At 46.8% G+C, this 19,860-nt stretch overlaps 1 protein-coding gene across 1 annotated transcript in view; it reads left to right on the top strand.

The window, feature by feature from the left end:
• The first annotated feature begins 5,585 nt into the window (after positions 1–5,585).
• LOC144305722 (uncharacterized) overlaps positions 5,586–19,860 on the top strand; it is a 284,028-nt gene continuing 269,753 nt past the window's right edge. Inside the window, exon 1 of the mRNA XM_077884792.1 lies at positions 5,586–5,824. The gene's annotated coding sequence lies outside the window, so the exon portion shown is untranslated. The remainder of the gene's footprint in view (positions 5,825–19,860) is intronic.

Below are 19,860 nucleotides of genomic sequence, written 5' to 3'. Positions count from 1 at the left end.
GTCTGCTAAGGACTGTCTCCTTCTGCCCCTCCTCTCCCCTCCACTCTCAATCTCTCTCTCTCTCTCTTTCTCAAACATAGGTAGATAAATCTTAAAAAAAAAAAAAATCTATCAGCTGGGTTTAGACTGTATTTCCATATTCTGGATAACTCTGCCCAATAGCTCCCAATACATTCAGGAGGCAGAAGCAGGCATGTAAGGAGGAATCTTCTGTCCAAATCTGCTTCTGAAGAGTATCTCATTTGGGAAGAGGTTATGGTCCATCTAATGAAGTAGCCTGAAGAAGATCGGCCGTCTCTGGCAAGGGCACCGTGAACTCAGCTAATATGTCATCAGCAAGGTAGAGCAGCAAGCAAAAGGCCAGTTCTTGACCCTTCTTTTTGGGCTGAAGCTTTCCCATCTGTAAAGCAATGGCGTGGGCTGTGATGCACTGCAGTTCCTCGTCTCTATGATATGGTGGTGTAACTTATGTTCGAATAGGTGCGAACCAAGCTCGTCTGTCCATTTGTTTCCTTTGATATCGCATCTGCATAAAGTGGCTATGGCAGAGGCATTTTTACCCTATTTGGGTAGATAAGGAGTAGACGCAGAGGAACTTCATAGACTTTTGGAGATACCTAGCCAGCTAATGTCAGAACCGGAACTTCTGTTCTACATGAATGCTTCTTGTAGAATCAGAGTCGCTGTTTGTTCCTTCATTTATTCATCCAATCCATCAAGTAGCATGTGTGTATTGAGGGTCCCCATGTGTGTATTGGAGGTCAGGCACCTTGCTAGTTCCTGGTGGGTAATTCTGGTAGGATTCCTGCCCTTAGGAAGTTCACAGTCTGCTGGCCCAGCTTGAGGTTTTTTCATAATGGTAGGGCAGAGACTGGAATCCAGGTTGTGTGTCCTCCTCCTACCATGCTCACCAAGAGATCAAGGGTCTGCTGAGCAATGCTCGGAGGCCAGCATTGCTTTTTTTAATTTTAATTTTTTATGAACACAAGGCTTGCTACTGTAGGCACACCTGATTTCTTGTCTAGTTTTGTCAGTATTTGTTATCAGCAACACTTAATGTTTTAAATACAGAGAAGATTATGAAAAGGGAAGCTCTGAAACCGAGTCAGCTACACTACTAAAATAGTAGCGGCTGCAAAAAGAGAGAGAGAGAGAGAGGGAAAGCGCCTCTCAGGCCAGGTCCCTTATATTTGCACTGCATTTCTCAGTTGACAAAAACCCCCCTTTCCTATGTGATTGTGCCTTTGCTAGGTGTCACGGTCAGAGGCAGCACCTGCTTTAGGATGAGGCAGGCCTTAGACCCTGCCACCCACCTCTGGCGAGTGACCTTCACAATTGCTCTGCACAGCTCAACCTCTGTGGCTCATTTGCAAAATAAGGAGGGGGTGCTAATGGCACCACTTCATAGGGTTTCGGTGTGAGAAAATGTGTATGAGGTGCTTGGGACTCAGTAGGACCTCAGGAAATGTGAGCTGGTTCCCCCACATCTCAGTAAAGTAGCCTGCCTCCTTTTGCTGGTAGGTTCTTCTTTGCACATATCTTAGACTCTGTGCTGGCCTTTAGGGGAAGACATGATTTTCCTGACTCTCTTGGGAGAAATCCCAAGATTTTTATGTGGCCGCCTGTATAGTCACCTGGAAGACAGATCAGTGAGGTATGACTGGGGAGACCTCTAACGGGTTCTTTTATTTTTAGTTGCTTTTAATTTGGTCGAATGAGTGTCTGAACGCATACAATGATTAGCCTCAGCGCACATCCCTCCCTGATCCTGTGACTCGCAGATCCTGAGTTCCTCCTGTAAAGCAACCGTTTCAAGATACAGGCCTTAGAAGTGGGGACATCCTCAGTGCTTTGTGAAAAGAGATTACTGGGTACACAGACTCAGGTGTTACCTTTTCTCAAACATCAGCCTGGGGGTGTGCAATGAAACACATGGCTTTATTTTACAGCTAATATTTTCACTTAATTTGTTCTGTTCAGCTTGTCTGAATTTTAGGTTGGTAATGAATAAGGATGATAGCTCACATGCTGGTCCCATCTACCAGTGATAAAAGTGATCCAGAAATATGTGGAAACCCTGGGAGCATTTAGATGGATTCCTTAAAATATGATTCTCCACCAAATTGCCTTGCTGGGGTAGGAGTGTCGTGAGCATAAAACTAAAATTTAGGGTGATGAACAGTTAAAGTCTAAGAAATTGTAAGCAATACAAGTAGGAATTATTCATTTTTACCAATCCTGGCACAGTGTCCAGTGTTTGCTCACCATCTCATACATCTCTTTGGGGAAAAAAAATACCAACTGGAATTTGCCACAGGGACACAGGCATTTTTCCCTTCATTGGAGCCAATGGAGCTGTTGGAAACAGTCTATAAATCTAGTCTCCGGTACCATGACCTTTGGCCCTTTGGGGACAGCACTCACTTTATGTTCATCCTGCAAACTGCCATCGATGAGACTTGCAGCAAGACCCAGGAGCTGCGGTATCCGGTATCCGACATCTTTGCCAGGTGAACAAAGGGAAAGATAGTGCTGGTTTTCTCAGCCAGAAATCAAGTTCTCATTCCAGCTGCCAGAGAACAGCTGTAAACGAGGTCACCATGCTCTGAAGGGAGAACAGTTATGTGCCTTTCCTCCCACACTTACTACTCTCAGTATTTGTTTTTTTTTTTTTTTAATTTTTTTGAAAATATTTTATTTATTTATTCATGGGAGACAGAGGCAGAGACACAAGCAGAGGGAGAAGCAGGCTCCCCCCCAGAGCAGGGAGCCCGATGTGGGACTCGATCCCAGGACCCCGGGATCACAACCTGAGCCAAAGGCAGATGCTCAACCACTGAACCAACTGGGTGCCCCTACTCTCAGTATTTAATAGAGAAGTCTGTAGTAGCGCCCCTTTGTCTGCCCTGTTCAGATGCTTTGTCCATTATACAAACTGGGTGCGGAAAGAGGCTGAGTTTGGTGGAGGGAGCCTCCCATTTTATTGGCTGTAAATTTAATTTAATGCAAAGGGTGCCTCAAGAAATGCTTATGTTAATGTGAAACAGGAAGAAGACAGTGCCAGGACCTGGGTGGCAAGGCCCGATCTGACCGCTGAGGGCACCTAGTTTTAAATCCACGCCAGGGCCGAGATCTGCAACTGGCTCCCTGGGGAAGAGGAACCAGGGTGATGCAGGACCAGCATGCCTTGCTTCCCGGCCAGGCAGCATCTGAGACGTAATCTGGGACCAAAGGTATGAAGGGTGATGTTGCAAAGCGATTTGTAGCAGAAACAGCCGTTATCTTGTCATCGGATGAGGAGCAGTGTTGACAGAGCTCAGAGGGGGCCCTATTTAAAATTCTGAGCTGCAGTACACACTTCTGGGCACCGCTCAATCCCCGTGTTCGTGACATCTTCCCAGCAGTCACTGTGGGGCTTCCACTTGTCCTCAAAACCCTTGACATGGCTCGAGGTCACTGGCATTCGTTTTGGCACTGCGTGATTTTCAGCTATTGCCTGCGAGTTTTATTGTTTCCTTGGTGAGGCTGCAGATTCCTTGAGGGACCCTTAGAAGGTTTTTGCTCATCCCTGACGTTAAGCAGATCCAGACAGGAGAAGTAGAGTCCACACCCTAGCTCCCTCGCCTCTCTCCTCCGCAGCTCTCTATCCTGGCCCTTTGCTGATGGCCCTGAGTTCTCGGGGCTAAGAGAACAGACCGGGAGAGTGGTCCAAGGCACAGAGGGGTCGGCACATCTTTTCTGCACGCTACGCCCGCTGGCAGGAGGGGAGGATGGCTCACACAGGAAAGCTGTGTGCCTCTGACTTGGCAAGGCCTTAGCTGGGCTCCCGCAGAGGGCGTACCAGCAGTGGCTGCCCTCAGTGGGTGTCTCTACAAGGCTGCCAACTCTCCCCGGGCCTGCCAGGGGTGACCTTCCCGCCTGCCATGAGGCACCATTGTCAGGGGAGACCCAGGCTACGGTGTTAGCAGCAAACATGCTCTGTGACCTTGTGCTTGACCCTGTGGCTGATCCAAGCAAATCACGTAATAGCTCCTCCCCTCCGAGCCTCTCCTGGTTGATAAGAGGATCAGAGAGAGGAGGATGTGTGGGGCCGATGGTGTGTCCCCTATGGGAGGTAGTAGCACATGATGGCTAGAGTACCACATGCACAGGATCTGGCACTTGATGACCACTTGATGACCGCATGACCCTCGCAAGAGAATACAATCTCTGCGGCTCAGTTTTCTGATCCATCAAGAGCTTAGCACTGGTGCCTTCCTCATAGGGTTGTCCGGAGAGGAAGCAATGCGTGTCCAGAAGCGCTTGATTGTGCTATAAGGACGCAAATGTTGGGCCCTTGCCAAGGAAGGTGCTATGGTCTTGGGATCGATCTTTAGCTCCTCTTCCTCGCACTGCTGTATAGCACGGAGCACTTTTTCCAAAGCCCCCTGACTACTTTGCTCTTCCCTTGCCAAGCGCTCACTCCCTTCACAGAAGAACCGCATCTTAATCATCTCTGTGTCCTGCGACTGGTGTCTGGTGTACAGAAGACACTCAGCGTGCGTATCTATGGTGAGAGTCTGCAGATAGAGTTTTGGCAGAACGGAAGCCGTGTTTGGGTCCTGGTTAGTGAGAACATGGACTGCGGAGCCAGGCTGCCTGGCTCTGTTCCCCTCTGACCCCGTCGGTGTGACCTTGAGCCAGTGACTTGGCAGTCTTTCCCCTCAACATCCTTCTCTGTAAACATGGGGAGAATAATGGACTCCCACGCATGTAGCTACACTAAGGATTAAATGAGATGATGTACGTAAAGCACTTAGTGTGTAGCCTTGGCTCGTTGGAAGTTCTCAATAAATGTCAGTGATTATTATGGCTCCGACCACAAGTTCTGTGCAGGTATAACGTCTTTTAACTCATCTACTTACGGCAGCCCCAGTGGTAGACACTGTTACCCCGCTTCACAGAGGAAGAGCGCGAAGGGGGATGGAGTCAAGCTGCACATCCTGTACGTGCCTGAGCCAACACCCTGCGCCACATCTGCTGGCTTGGGGGCCTGGTTCTCCCACTGCGCCGAGTGTGCAGCTTCTAGTGTCTGCTCCTGGTGGGGGAGCAGAGTAGGGCTGACAGGTGACACCCCAGAAACCAGCTACAGAGCCATCCAGCTGCTGGCTTGTCCAGGCTGACTTTGTTTCAGCTCACTGGTGAGCAGCCATGGTGAGGCGGGACAGAAGCCAACATGGGTGAGGACAGATGGACAGATCTTAGAGCTCATGTCTTCTCGGTGTCCAGCTCCCAGGCCCTGTCCTGGCCTCTAAGGAGCCTCAGTTAGGTTTCCAGAAGCCTTCGCTGGGGACCGTGCTATGATGATGATGCGGTCTGAACATCTGCAAATCATTTAAGTGAAGGTTTTCCCAGGTGTAGGAAGCAGGCTCGCTTCCCTGCAATTTGTATGGTTAACAAAACAAAACAAAAAAACCACCAAAATTAAAAACAAACTCAGGCCCCCTGCTGACCATTTCTCAACTTGGCCTTCATCATTATGCACTGTCCTGGTTCTTGAGAACCATTGGCTCTTTCAGTATTCTAGAAGCTTCTAGAACCTCATAGGGTAGGCAGATGCGGTATAACTGTCTAGCCTCTATTCTAGTTTGATTGTCCTCTTTCTTGCCTTAATACTGTTATCCGTCATGATTTCGAATGTGATGTTTTGCAGTAGAATGGGGGTGCCAGGGAACAATGAGTCAGCATTAAAACAATATTAGGTCTTTCTCTCAAACAGATAAAAGAACAACAATCCTCTTTTTGATGTTTGGTGGGCGTTTGGTAGAAAGGATAGATTTTTAAGGTGAGTAAGATTTGGGTTTGAATCCCTCCTCTGCCACCTGAAGGCTGTGGGCAAGTTCTTGAGGACAGCCTGAGGCCGCCTGTGTCATCCTGAGATGGGTGTGGCGGTGCCATCCTCATGTGGTTGCAGTAAGGATCAAGCCCTTCGGAAGACATGCAATGAATATGACTTTCCCTGCCTTTAATGTTTGAGCAAAGTGAATCCAGACTTCCTTCATAGCTCTTATAAACTTACCAACATATATCATACTCTTATTCAGAGTGTAGTCTTCACTTTCTATGAGTTTTCTAATAATGAGCTTCTGTAAGAGAAGGAAGGGACTTTTTATGACAAAGGAGGGCTGTACGACCTCATCAATAGCCCTTAAGCCCGCTGGGTGCTCGTTGTGCTAAAGAGAGTAATAGGTTGGCTACATACTATTATTAGTCTCATTTTTCTGCTGATTCAGACAGAAGAATAATAAAATGCCATCCAGTACTTATTAGGTGCTAGAAACTATTCACTCCTTTGATCCTTACAAGGACCCTACGAAGAAGGCAGTATTATCTTCGTTTTACAGACAAGGCTGTCAGGCTCAGAGAAGTTAAGTAATCTTGCCCAAGGTGACCCAGCCCTTACATGGTGAAGCCAGGATTTGAATCCTGGTGGATTTATTTCTTATTAGGAGTGCTTCCTTTGGGCTTTTCCATTGTCTCAACTCTTGTGATATTAACTTCTACTTTCATCTGGGGATAGAAAAGTGTTAACAGTGAAGGGTTGAGTCCCCACTGATTAAAATAAAAAAATTAAAGCAAGGAAACGGAAACCTGCCAACCCTCTCTGCCCCCCAAGAAAAATAGCACAAGGTGGATGTTCCTGGAATGGGTCTCAGCTGTGGCAGGAGGGGAAGGAAGAACAAAGTTGGAGGATCAAAGCCTGTTCTCTGTGGCTACCCATGGAGTTTCATCCTCAGTATTACAAAGAACTAAGGGCTCTTCTGAGTTCTTAGGACTTTGGCTGTGGGAGATAAATTTGAATTCTCTCTTTGTCATTCATCTTGGAGACCAGCTCAGACTTGGTTGAGTTCCTTCAGTTACTGATACAGAAAAATGGAACCAAATTGGCTCTCTTGAGTTCAATGGCTGGATAATAAGCACCCAAGAAGCATATTCCCAAGTCCCTGTGACAGTACCACGTGAAGGTAAATGGGGACTTTGTATATGGAGATTCTTTGTAAATGAATAAGCAAGTATAAAGGCTTATTATTACAAGTGTAGTGGGTGTTGGAGGTTGGAGTGTTGGAGGTTTTAAAACGAAGGGGAGCGGTTTGTGTTCTCTGTTAGAAAAAGAATCCTGGGTAACTGGATAGAAATCATTTTAAGCAAGCAATGTTTAGAGGCGTCACTCCAGATCAGGATTTGAGCACCTAAGAGATCAGCTCCAAGTGGGTGTGAGGCTGGGGAAAGACACCAGGGCCTGAATTGTTGGAGGAACGTAGGAAAGAGAGGATAGAAAAGCACCTGAGCGTTGTGTTAAAATAAAAATACAGCGAGGAAGCATGGGGTAAGATCAAGGAGAAGAGAGCTCTTGGCAGAGACTGCTTCTGTAATTTATCCCAGACCCCTTAATTCCTGACCACGACCCCGGGGAGGAGATTATCACCTTCCCCAGCCGGCACAATTGGCTGGTATGGAGGTTGTTAACTTGAGAAAATCACTGGAGATAGTACTGGACAACTTCAAAAGTCCACTGTCTTTTTCAATGAGCTTGTTGTAAAGGGGCTTAAACAGAATACTAATAACAGCTAAAGATCTAGCTGCAGGTGGCTGTCCAATTCCAATCAAAATAATTTCCCCCCAGTCTTAGTGGATAAAGGAGGGCAGAATTAAAAAGGGAACCGAGAGTGATTTTTGGCACGGGCACCAAGTCTGTTGTGGAGGAAGACTATTGGTGTTGGCAGTGTGCAGTTAGGTTTTTCCCCGGCAACAAATTTCTCTCTCCCCTTGATGGCTTGGAAGGCCTGTACACAAATGCCTTTGTGTCAGTTGTCCACAGCTGCACACACTATGGGGTATTTGCTTCAGTCAACGGTACGGTGGAGGGAGGAGGGTAGGTTGTTGGGTTTTGAAAAATCAGGATTATCCTACATGAATATGTCGCCCCCTTTTCTGGAAGTGTCCATGCTGAATTGAAAATATTCTGTTTGAGGATTACGGACTGGGTGTCATCAGAGTTTCTTTCTTTGGGGGGTCGTTTGTGTCGAACTAGTGTTCCATCAAAGTTTCTAAGACTGTGTTCCTTGATAATGAATATTGCTCGGATAAAAGTTGCACTGGTCGGGTGCCTCAGTCTGTTAAGCATCTGCCTCACTCAGGTCATGATCCCGGGGTCCTGGGATTGAGGCCCACGTCGGGCTCCCTGCTTAGAGGGGACTCTGCTTCCTTCTCCCTCTGCCCCTCCCCCTGCTTGTGCTCTCTCTCACTCTCATTGTCTCTCTCAAATACACAAAATCTTTTAAAAAAAAAAAGAAGTTTCACTGGTCAAGTTAAGATCGCCAAATGCCAGGTAAAACAAAATTTGGCAAGTGTCTTTATCATAGGACTTTTCCAGAGCCTTGAATATACAAATTTATACAAATTTCTTTTTTTTTTAAGTTTTTATTTATTTATTCATGAGAGACACAGAGAGAGAGAGTGAGAGAGGGGCAGAGGGATAAACAGGCTTAGCATGCAGGGAGCCCGACGTGGGACTCGATCCCAGGTCTCCAGGATCACACCCTGGGCTGAAGACGGATGCTAAACTGCTGGGCCACCCCGGCTGCCCTACAGACTTCTTCTGAATCACCCAGAAAGGGATAGATTTTTTTTTAACCCCAAATTATCTGACCCTTTGTTTCACTGCTGCATTCTAGGAAATACTGCTTTCTTTCAATGGGCAGGAGTGGCTCCCATGAGAAGCAGGTTGAGTAGGCATTTCTTTAGCTGTCCCTGGAGAGAAGAGGCCTGAGTCAGGTGTCATACACAGCACATGGTGGCACATGGCCTTGGTGTGTGCGTGTGTGTGTGTGTGTGCGCGCACACGCACGTATGCATGCGTACACACATCTGGGCTGGTGGTTGGAAAGGTAGAATGGTCCAGACCTGCTCTCTCCTCTTGGAGAGGCTGACGGATTTCCTCAAGAACTCTTTCTTCCTAGGCCTCAAGTGTCAAAGCCTAGTCCTAGGTGGAATTGTTGTAAACACTGTTCCCAAGTGGCTCAGTATTTATAGCTTGTCGTTGACGTAAGCAGATCTCTGCAGCTGAAAATAGTGACATCCAGTCATTTGGGCCAATTTGTGAATTTTCCTCAGGGATGTATGTTCAAGGGAAGTAATTTTATGGCAAGAAGAAAGTCGCTGGAAATGCTTGTTTTCCTGAGCAGTTCTATCCTCTTATTTACCCTTAAAAAGGAGACAGGATTTTTCAGATGGCTCTAGTCCAGGCACCCCTAGTACAGTCGGTGAGCGGCCCCGTCTGGCTTTGTGAGTCCTCATCGGTTGATCATGTTGCCAGTCTTCTCTCACTGTTGTCTAAAAGGGTCTGACCTCTGGAGGTTTTGGGGTGGGTGAAGGCTTCCCCATTTTCCATGTAAGTCATTTTTTGGCTCATTGGACTACGATGAGGGGAGAGCCACACAGTGAGGCATCTGTCCGTTTCTCCCAGACTCCGTGAGCAAACCCAGAGAAGGTCAAGCATGGCAGAGCCAGAACAGCCAGGCAGATGCAGGTCTTGAAAAACGGTCTGGAAATAGCTTCAAGAGGTTTTTTTTTTTTTTTTTTTTTTTTTTCCTAAGCCCTGGCTATGCCAAGTGGATTCTCTTTTAGTCACTTAGTAATTAAAGAAGGAAACCTACCTCCAAGAACTAAGGTCAGCAGCTCTTCAGGTCAAAGGACCTTGGGAAGGGATGAGGCCTGTTTATTAATCTTACAGTATCTCTTTAGTCTGTAAAACTCCTTCTGTCTGCCTTGTGCATGTTACCATTACGTTCAATCCGGGTCTGTTGGTTATTTATTTCTTTAAGATGTTAGGCCTGTTTGGAAATTAAACACTTTCTTGGGTTTCATCTCCTTGGACCAATGGCAGACCTGCTGGGGTGATCCTACGAGGACACATTGATAAAAGCCTTAATGGGGCAGCACAACGGGGAAAAAGCCAAAATGAATTAGCTTGCTGTGACATGGCTAACATCATTGCGTTTATATATGTTTCATTAAGCGGGGGCTTGACAGCTTTATGAAGAAACAGTGGGGTATGCGACGCAGGAAGGCCTTGTCACCCTGCCAAAGCTGATGGCGGCCTGTGCCATGCGTGCTCTTTAATGGAATAATATTTGCGCAGTGAAAATGTCATTTTAAATGACTAGTTTGATAATCCCTTAAGCTTTTAAATGATCTGCAAAGTCTGGAAACTCTACCCCAGTGTTTAAAATTGACGGGAACATTAATGAACGCAAACATTAAAGGATGGTCCCTAGCTTTGTTCCCGAGTCCCACGTTGCTTACTGGGGTTTCTTTCCTTTTGTCTCGTGCGCCCTTCCTGCCACAGGAGTGTGTTGGCAGAACAGCTGCAGCAGGTCTCTGCTGCAGGAATGCTTTTGGGGAGGGCGCTGAGCCTTCAGTGGGACCTGGATTTACCAGAGTTTGCTGCTAGCACGAAGTAGAAAAGCCCCCCCCCCCCCCTTTACAGAAAGGGTCCCCTCTGGGCAGAGCAATTAGCAAAGGGCTTGCTTCTCCCCAGCTGGTGTGTCCCGAGCCGCGTCTTGGCTCAGTGAGGGCTAAGCAGGAAGGATTTAAGCCCCTTCCAGCCTCCTCAGGGCCAGTCCTGCCTCACCAGATGCAGCATCCCTGGTGAGGTCTACCTTGTTTTGTTCCAAACCCCTTTGGGGCAGGATAAAAGCCTCTCTTTCCCCAGACAAATATCCTGTGCTATATGAGATTCTGGGAGGGGCCCTCCCTGGGGGAAGAAAGCCCCACTCACTCCTTCCTCTCCCCAGTGACTGGAGTAGGATAGGAAGGCTGGTGTAGAGACTGCCTTCGTAAGCATTAAGCAGGATGATATGAGGCCGGGCAAACTACAGCTGGGGCCAAATCTGGCCCTGTGCCTGTTTTTATAAATAAAGTTTTATTACAAAAAAAAATAAAGTTTTATTACAACATAGTCCTGCCCATTCATTTATTGTCTATGATGGCTTTTCTGCTACAGTGGCAGAGTTGAATAATCATGATGGAGGCTAAATAAATCTTTTTTTTTTTTTAGGGGGGCCCCTGGGTGGCTCAGTTGGTTAAGGGTTTGCCTTCGGCTCAGGTCATGATCCCAGGGTTGTGGAATCAAGCTCCACACTGGGCTCCCTGCTCTGTGAAGAATCTGCTTCCCCCTCTCCCTCTGTCCCCACTCGTGCTCTGTCTCTCTGTCAAAGAAATAAGTAAATCTTAAAAAAAAAAACAACAAACAAACCCACAACAGAGGCTGAATGGTTCACAGAGCTTAACGTATTTGCCATCTGACCCTCTATAGAAAAGTCCGTGGGCCCCTGCCCTTGAACACTGGGCAGAATGAAGTAGAGTTCCTGGCCTGAGTCCTGGCTGTCAGTTCCTGGTGTGTCAGTTCCTTCAATTCCTTAAAATCTCCGTTCCTCAGTTCCTCACTAGTAAAGTGGGGGTAGTATGCAGTATGTTCTGCTCTGCCTATGACGTGCAGCTGTTGTGAGGTGTAAGTGAACCAACAAAGGGAAAGTGGGGTCCGTGGGGGGTTACTATCCATCTCAGGTCTGGCGTGGTCCAGCTCTGAGGCCTTGGGGAAGGTCCCCTGACCTCTTTAGACCTGCTTCATCCCCTGCAAAGCCAGAAGGGTGCTCTCCATCAGCACACCCCATTCAGTGTGTGTATGGTCACTGGGGAGTTTGTTAACATGCAGAGTCAGATTTGGTAGGTCTGGGGTGGGCCTGAGATTCTGCATTTCTTTCTTTCTTAAAGAATTTGTTTGTTTGTTTGTTTGTTTGTTTATTTATTTATTTATTTATTTATTGTTCAAACTGGAAGAGGAGCAGAGGGAGAGGGAGAGAATCTTAAGCAGGCTCCCCAGTGAGCATAGAATCCGACGTGGGGCTCCATCCCACGACCCTGAGATCATGAAATTGAGAGTCAGATGCTTCACAAACTGAGCCACGCAGACAACCCTGAGCTTCTGCATTTCTAACCAGCTCCCAGGCAGTACTGGTGCTGCTGCGGCTGCGCTGGGGACCACACATTGGGTAGCAAGAGGCTAGATGATTGTGCTCACCTTCCCTGATGGTGTGATCAATGAGCTGTCTTGCAAAGTGTGTTGTACTCATACCAGGGTCAGTCACTTTCCCAGCCACCCCTCTCCCACCATCCACATGGTGTTGGGGTCCTGACTTGTTTCAGCTTGTAGCCTACCTCGGCATCTGTCGCAGGGCACTGGTGAGATGAGATGGGGAGTTTTCCACTTCTTGAGGTTCTGGTCAGACCCTTCTTCTGGCAGCCCGGTGGCTTGACAGAAGCAGTTGGTGGCAGGCCGGACACTCCCTGGCTGGCCTCAAGACGGCCTGAGCACAGCCGAGCCCGGGGGTGATGGAATGGCTGGAATGTGCCCGGCTGCCCGCTTCCTGCTCCCGACAACAAGACTCGGCAGTCACTTGGTGAGTGGATGTTGCAGGAGTCCAGTCCTTTTGCGCCAACATGATATCTTCCTCTGCTCTACCTGGCTGCCGGCGCCGCTAGGGGATTCTTTTGGGGTTTTGTTCCTGAACACATTTCCCACAGGCCTGAGGAGGCCTCAAGCCATTTGTTCCAACTGCCAGATGTCTGAAGTCACCTACTGGTCTGTTTACGAGGGAGCCTATCCCGCTGCTGGAGCCAGAGCCAGGGCCACTATGGGGTGGGCAGGTGGCAGAGGAGGGAGCTGGGCATATGTGTGTGGGGAGGTGAGGGGGAGAGAAACACATTAGGGGGGTTGTTCATGACATCAGCCATCAGGTCAGGGTCCTGGGTTAGTCCTAGATACACTGGGGGCAGGACAGGGTTATGATGTAAAAGCACTGGTTTTTAGATTCAGATAAACTTGGGTTCAAATCTCAACTTCAGGGATCCCTGGGTGGCGCAGCGGTTTGGCGCCTGCCTTTGGCCCAGGGCGTGATCCTGGAGACCCAGGATCGAATCCCACGTCGGGCTCTTGGTGCATGGAGCCTGCTTCTCCCTCTGCCTGTGTCTCTGCCTCTCTCTCTCTCTCTCTCTCTCTGTTACTATCATAAAAAAAAAAAAAAAAAAAAAAAAATCTCAACTTCATCTTTTCCCAGTGGTGCTTGGGAAAGATCCTGAACCTCTCTGAACTTCAGTCTTCTCAGAGACTTGTGAGAATTAAATGAATCTATATATGTTTCCCTGTTCCAAATCCTCTGGGGCTCCCTCTGAGTGTATCTTTGATCCTACATAACTCAGTCACTGTCACTAATAGAAATTCAGCAAAATTTCAGTCAACAAAAATTGGGCCATGGACACTCTACACAAAATATGTTTTTACAGAGGAAAATAAGGAGTAAAACATTCATCTGATTGATCCTTAGCATTTTAGTCCTTCTGCTCATAAGATGTGGCACTTCAGGCACGGTCCCTAAATTCTTGGTGTCTCAATTTCTTTATCTGTGATGGCAGTTGGGCTGGTTTGGTGGGGTTGTTGGGGGGATGAGATGAGATAAGAGCCTAAGTTGTAGTGCAGCTCTGGCACCCAGTAAGCACTCACTAGCTTTAGCCCATCTTGAGGTTATTATTTCAAGACCCCGAGGCAGGCTAGCTTGTGATTAGAAGATGCTTCAGAGAATTGACTGTGGGATCCTTGCACAATAGTGGCCCTGAAGGTGCTTTAAAAACTAGTTCAGGGGATGCCTGGGTGGCTCGGTGGTTGAGCTCGGCCTTCGGCTTGGGTCGTGATCTCGGGGTCTGGGGATCAAGTCCTGTATCAGATTCTCTGTGAGGAGCCTGCTTCCCCCTCTGCCTGTGTCTCTGCCTCTCTCTCTCTCTCTCTGTCTCTCATGAATAAATAAAATCTTTGAAAAAAATAAATAAAAACTAGTTCAGGATGAATGCTCATTCCCTGGTTGGGGATGCTCTCCTTGATTGGGAATGGTCTCCCTGATTGGGAGTAGTCTCCCTGGGTGGGAGAGAAAGGCTCCAGGCAGACCTGATCCATGCTGTTCAACTCTAATGTGTTCTTGACACCTTTTAATCCTTGTTGCTCAGCACATTCTCCACGTGGCCATTCTAGGCTTTGTCACTTGAAGTCGTCTTCGATGCTCTGTTCTTTGCCCCAAGTATGAGCCTCTGGATTCTTCCTTCACCATGGTGCCCCAGTCCAGCTCCTGCTCCCTTGTTCCCATCTAGCCCAGTCTCAGCCTCCCCGCCTCCCATCTGGCCTGTTGCAAAGCTTGAGGCCAGCAGCTTTCAACCCTGACCCACCAAAGTCACCTGGCGAGGCTTTAAAAAGAAAATACGATCTTAATGCCCTAAGCCCCAAGATTTGGAGTCAGCTAGTCAGGGATGAAACCTCAGACATCTGTGTTTTAAAATGTCCCCAGATGATTCCAATTTGCAGTCTGGGTTAAGAACCTCTGTTAGAGGCTTTCCTGCATTCAGCTGCAAAATCAGGAGCCCAACAGCTTTTATAACTTCACTCCTCACCTGCAGAGAGGAGCCAGTGTAGTTGGATCAGATGCTAGAACTCCAGCTCCAAGGCCTCCCCCACCATTACCAACCAACCGACAAACAACTGTTTCCTTCCATGATCATATGTTGCCTTTCATTGTGTTTATTTGAGCACTTACCTTGTATCCTCACTGGATGGGAAGCTTCTTGGGAAAGGATCAACAGCTTGTTTAACTTTGTACCTCCTACAATATTTAGCAGGGTTTCTCACATAGTAAATATCCAATATGTAATCACCAAGTCGATTTATAGTTGCGTGCCTCACAGAGCCTAGAACAGTTCTGAGAGCATAGTAAACACTCAATAAATATTTCTTGATTGACTGATTGATGTATCTGCTCAAAACTTACAGGAAAAAGGGAGGACGTGGAAATAATTCCTAGCCCTATAGGAGTAAGTAGGTAAGGTAGGGTAAGAGCTGCGGATAATTTAACTCTGAGTATCTTTCCTGGTGGTGTGGGGTGCAGGCAAGAGCCCGTGGAAACACACACCCCAATTCTTGGAAACGCAGGAACTGCTCATCTACTTAGATGATCCTATCACTGTCATTCAGTGAGACCTGAAATGTTAAGTGAGAACAATGTCAGGTTTAGTTTTGTCATGTTCAACATCAGATAATTTCACATAATAGTACTTTGAAAGCCACCACCCCTGTGCAAGTGTGTACAAACGGTTTGTACTAGGTCAAGAGAGGATGCCTGGCTCCTAGTCTCAGGGCTGCCACTCACTTGGTGATGCCCCTTAACCTTCCTGACCCGTTGGGTTCCTCTTCTAAAAAGGCAGGCTTTGGATTAAATCAGCAATTCCTCCCTCTCGAAGTACCTTCCAAAGAACGTTGGTTTCTCAGAATACGAAAGATATTAATAGGTGTTCAAAACAAAGCAACCAACAACCAAAAGCTTTGAGGAACAAATAAAAGTTATTTGGGAAATTCTGGTCAAGCCAAATGAAATCACTCAGGACTTCTTAGAGTCTTTGTGTTTGTTTACTCTGACCCTCCATGAGGATGGGGACAGGTTTCCCCACTCAAACCATGTGGTTCTAAAACACATTCTTTTTTTCTCCTTGGAATATTTACTAATGATCTGAAAATTTGCCAAGTGGTCTTCAGTGGTGGTGGCTGAGGGTGCCCTGGTATTTTGCCAGGACAACCATTCCATAGGTTGTCTTCAGGCCCCGATTTTCTGTGAAGAAAATCTCCTTGCCTGTGGTACTTTTATTTTGGTTCCCCTGGCATCTAAGTCTTACCCACGGTTCATTAACTCACTTCTTTCTGGAGCACCTCCTACCTCGCTCCATCCCATGGTGATATCCCTGGGCTTTGAATCTATGAAGGCAACAGAGTAAGAAGTGGTAGGACTTTGCTGTCTCAGGTAGCATCTGAATCCTCATTCCACCAGTGGTGTGGGGGCCTGGCCAAGTAACGTGGCCTTTCTCAGTCTCATTGTCCTGATGTGAATTGAACACTGTGGAAAATACCCTGTGGACATTTGTGGTTTGTCCTGCACAGCATCCATTTGTCGTTCACCTATAAAGCATTAAATGACATTTCCCTCTGGAGTTCGTGCCAGCCACATGCTCAGCCCCTCTGGGTTGGTGTCTGGAGCCAAGGTAGTCAGGACATCACATTTCTCTGGCCACAACAATGGGCGTGTGACCCAATCCCGGTCAATGGGACACAAGCAAAACTTTACTGATATTTCTAGAGGATAGGCTCTTGCTCTTTTCCACTGGATTTGGAGCTTAGGGAAGATAAGCCCTGAGTATGTTGCAGGCTTCTTAACAACTCTGAAAGGAGAGCTTTTCTGAGAGAACAGAATCGACCAAGTGAAATATAGACTCTTTGGTTGAAATTTCAGCAGCCATTTGGACTACGAGGTGATTTTGTGAACAAAAACTGCAGAAGATGCCCAGGTCCCTGCTGTCCTAGAGGGCCATTCCAGTTTTGGACTATTTCTTATCTTTTTTGAAAGTAAGAACCAAACTTCTATTAAGCCTCTGTGATTTTTTTTTTCCTGTTATTTATCACTAAAAATTATATCCTTAATCCTAACCCATTGTTTGGGTCCAATTTTCTGTTTTCTTGGCTCATATTTATTTATTTATATTTTCCCCAAAGATTTTATTTATTTATTTGACGGGGGTGGGGGTGGGGAACACACCACAAGCAGGGGGAGCAGCAAAAGGAGAAGGAGAAGCTGAGCAGGGAGCCCAATGTGGGGCCGGATCCAGGACTCCGGGATCGTGACCTGAGCCAAAGGCAGATTCTTAACAGATTGAGCCCCCCAGGTGGCCCTGTTTGGGTTTGTTTTTAAGCAGAAGGAGTCCTATCTGGCATATTCTCTTACCTCCATGGCAGGATTATGTTATGGGCTGAACTGAACCCCCCACCCCCTCAACAAGTCCTAGTTTAAATCCTAACCCCAGTAGGTTGGATGGTAGCGGTGTCTCATTGGAGACAAGAGCTCTAAAGAGGTGATTAAGTCAAAATGAGGTCTTTAGAGCGGACTCGAATCCAGCATGACTGGCATCCTTATAGGCAAAGGGAATCTGGACACAGATATGAGTGAGTACCAAAGAAAGACCGTGAAAGCAGGAGAGAGGATGGCCACCTGTGAGCCAAGGAGAGAAGCCACGGAATGAAATCGACTCTGCCAGCACCTTGCTCTTCAACGTCTAACTTCCAGAACCGCAAGGAAATACATTCTGTTGCTTAAGCCACCCAGTCCGTGGTACTTTCTTATGGCAGCAAATTAATAGAGATGAACTGAAATAATAATGTATATAGAGCATCCAGCGCAGCATTGGTGCCCAGGAGGCCCTCCACAGACGTTACCTCCTCTTCCCCGCGTGCTAACTCATACTGTCAGGAAACCTTCTAGGACGCCGTGTGCTCCATTTTCCTAACTAGATCCTTGAAGGCTTCACAGCACCTGACTCAGGACTGTTATGCGCACTGGAACGCTCAATAAATGCTTATTGATTAATTAGGACTCCCTAGGCCATGCTAGGCAGGCAGAGATGGATTAAGTTGTTTAATAAAGTCTGTCCTAATGCACCGAAATCCTCTGGCAGGCTTCTGCTTTAAAGGGAGAAGAGAAGGAGAAGGCAGATTTTCCAGCTGGTTGAAATACACGGGAAGCAGCTGTCAGGGGAAGTGGTCCCGGAGATGCGCCGACAGAGTGATGGCCACGCAGCCCATGGCTATTAGTTTCAAGCTACCAGTTACGTCTGTTGTAATCTGGAGGATGCTCTTGCTAATGAAGTGAGTGAGTGTGTGAATCTCAATAATGCAGAGTTAATGTTATTAGCATTCGTGGCCACATCAGTGCTTCACTTTGGTCCAACAGGGAGCTTCTCGCGCTCCCCACCCCCCCTCTTTTTAATCCTTCTTCTGAGCTGTAATAGGATGGAAATATTCTTGCTCGCTGTTATTTTTGAGAACTGTAAGTGAATGTTGGCCCTTCTGCCCCTTAAATCCATAGCAACAAACCTGTTCCTTTTAAAACCTAATTTCAAAACAGTGGCTAGACCCAGAAATCTATCCTTGTAAGCTCAAATGTGGCATGGCAGAGGTTATATCTTCACTCCTATAATTTTCCTCTGGGGAACAACTAGACCTTCGCTAACAAAGTATTGGTTAAATTTCACCCACTGGGAAAAAGAAAACTGACAAAAATGAGTCACATTGCCCCGGTACAGGGCTGCAGAGTAATTTTTTGCCAGTGCCTGGTAAAGACATGAAGGTGTTCCTTGATCCTTTGCTTTTCCCCAAGTAAAGGGCTGGATAATGTATTTATCTGTATGATTCAATAAACATGAAGAAAATAAACCAAAAGCAAAAATAAACAAAACCCATATTCGTCTGAGCTCTCGGAAGCTTTTCTTGAGATAAGAGCAAGGAGGAAAAGTGAGAAGGCATTATTTAGATAATTGCCTAATTCACTTGTCCATTTTGTGCAGGGAGATGGTCTCAACCCCAGAGGCCTAGCCTTTCCTTGGGGTTGGCTCTTTTTATCACTATTATCAATGAGTTTCTTGAGAGGATCCCCTGTAAAACCATGCAGTTGTTTTTCAACGGGTGCCATGGAGGGTCCATTAGATGAGTAAGACCTCGTAGGTACATTATAAGAGTGATCTTGCATCATTGAGGCGACTGGTTGACCTGATACTTATTACTTTTTAAATATCCTTGCATCTGATTCTGCCAAAATAAATACATTTTTAATAAATGCTAATTATTAGGCATTCCATTAAATGTTTTGTGGCTGAGTGATTTTTCCTTACTAATTAGCATCAGATGACATGATATGTAAAGGTCCTATTTCAAAATAAATTTTTGGAAAAAAAGTTTACCATTATTTCTATATTTCAATCATGGAATAAAGTGAGAAGGATCTCACAGATTACTTTTCAGATGTTTCATCTCCTTTTTTTTTTCCTCTAAAGTTTACAAAGAGTCTGCATACAGGTGTGTGTGTGTATGTGTGTGTGTGTGTGTGTGTGTGTGTGTGTGTATGTGTGTCTAAAAACAGAGGTGGAAAAGTCCATTTCTGACTCATAGAGATACCTGCAAGGCTGTTAGTTTACTTGTGGTCAAAAACCCTAATGGTCAGAGAGATGGGAAGATTCCCATCTTTCCTCCCTATATACATCAGCCCCTTGGGGCAGTATATCAGCTGTATATGGGCACCTTGGGGCTGATGTGCAGATGTGCTGCTGTTGCCAGCTGTCAGGCTGAGGGTCTGTCCAAGTGCCTTCTTCAGGAAGAATTCCCCTCTCCCCAGCATCACCCAGTGGTTGAAAGTCAGATTGGGCAGTGGGAGTGGTGAAGGGGTAAGGGTGGGTGATGGAAGGTCTCTTCCAAGGGAGATGACAAACACTTGCCATGCTGGGTGGTGAGTATGTGTTATAGAAGTGGGCCAAAGAGGGCCCTTCGGTTATCTATTTCTTCACTGCAGACTGAGAGCCAATAGCTTAAAAGCCTGCTTGTGTCCAACTAAAAATTTTATATATTCAATTATTTTAAAAATGGCCCAGGAGTGCCTGGGTGGCCTTGGTCAGTTAAGCGTCCGACTCTTGATTTCAGCTCAGGTGGTGATCAGGGCTGTGATCAGGGCTGTGGGATCGAGCCCCTTGTCAGGCGCCCCGGCTCAACGTGGAGTCTGCTTGGGATTCTCTCTCCCTCTCTTCTCCTTCTGTCCCTCCCTTGCTCATGCTAGCTCTCTCTCCCTCTCCCTTTCCCTCCCTCTCTCTCTCTCTCTTTCTCTCTCTCACATGCAAAATAAATAAAATCTTAAA

This window comes from Canis aureus, chromosome 36 (genome assembly GCF_053574225.1).
Source record: "Canis aureus isolate CA01 chromosome 36, VMU_Caureus_v.1.0, whole genome shotgun sequence".
Lineage (NCBI taxonomy): Eukaryota > Metazoa > Chordata > Mammalia > Carnivora > Canidae > Canis > Canis aureus.
Note: the sequence above shows the minus strand (reverse complement) of the source record. Positions and strands in the feature narration are given on the sequence as shown.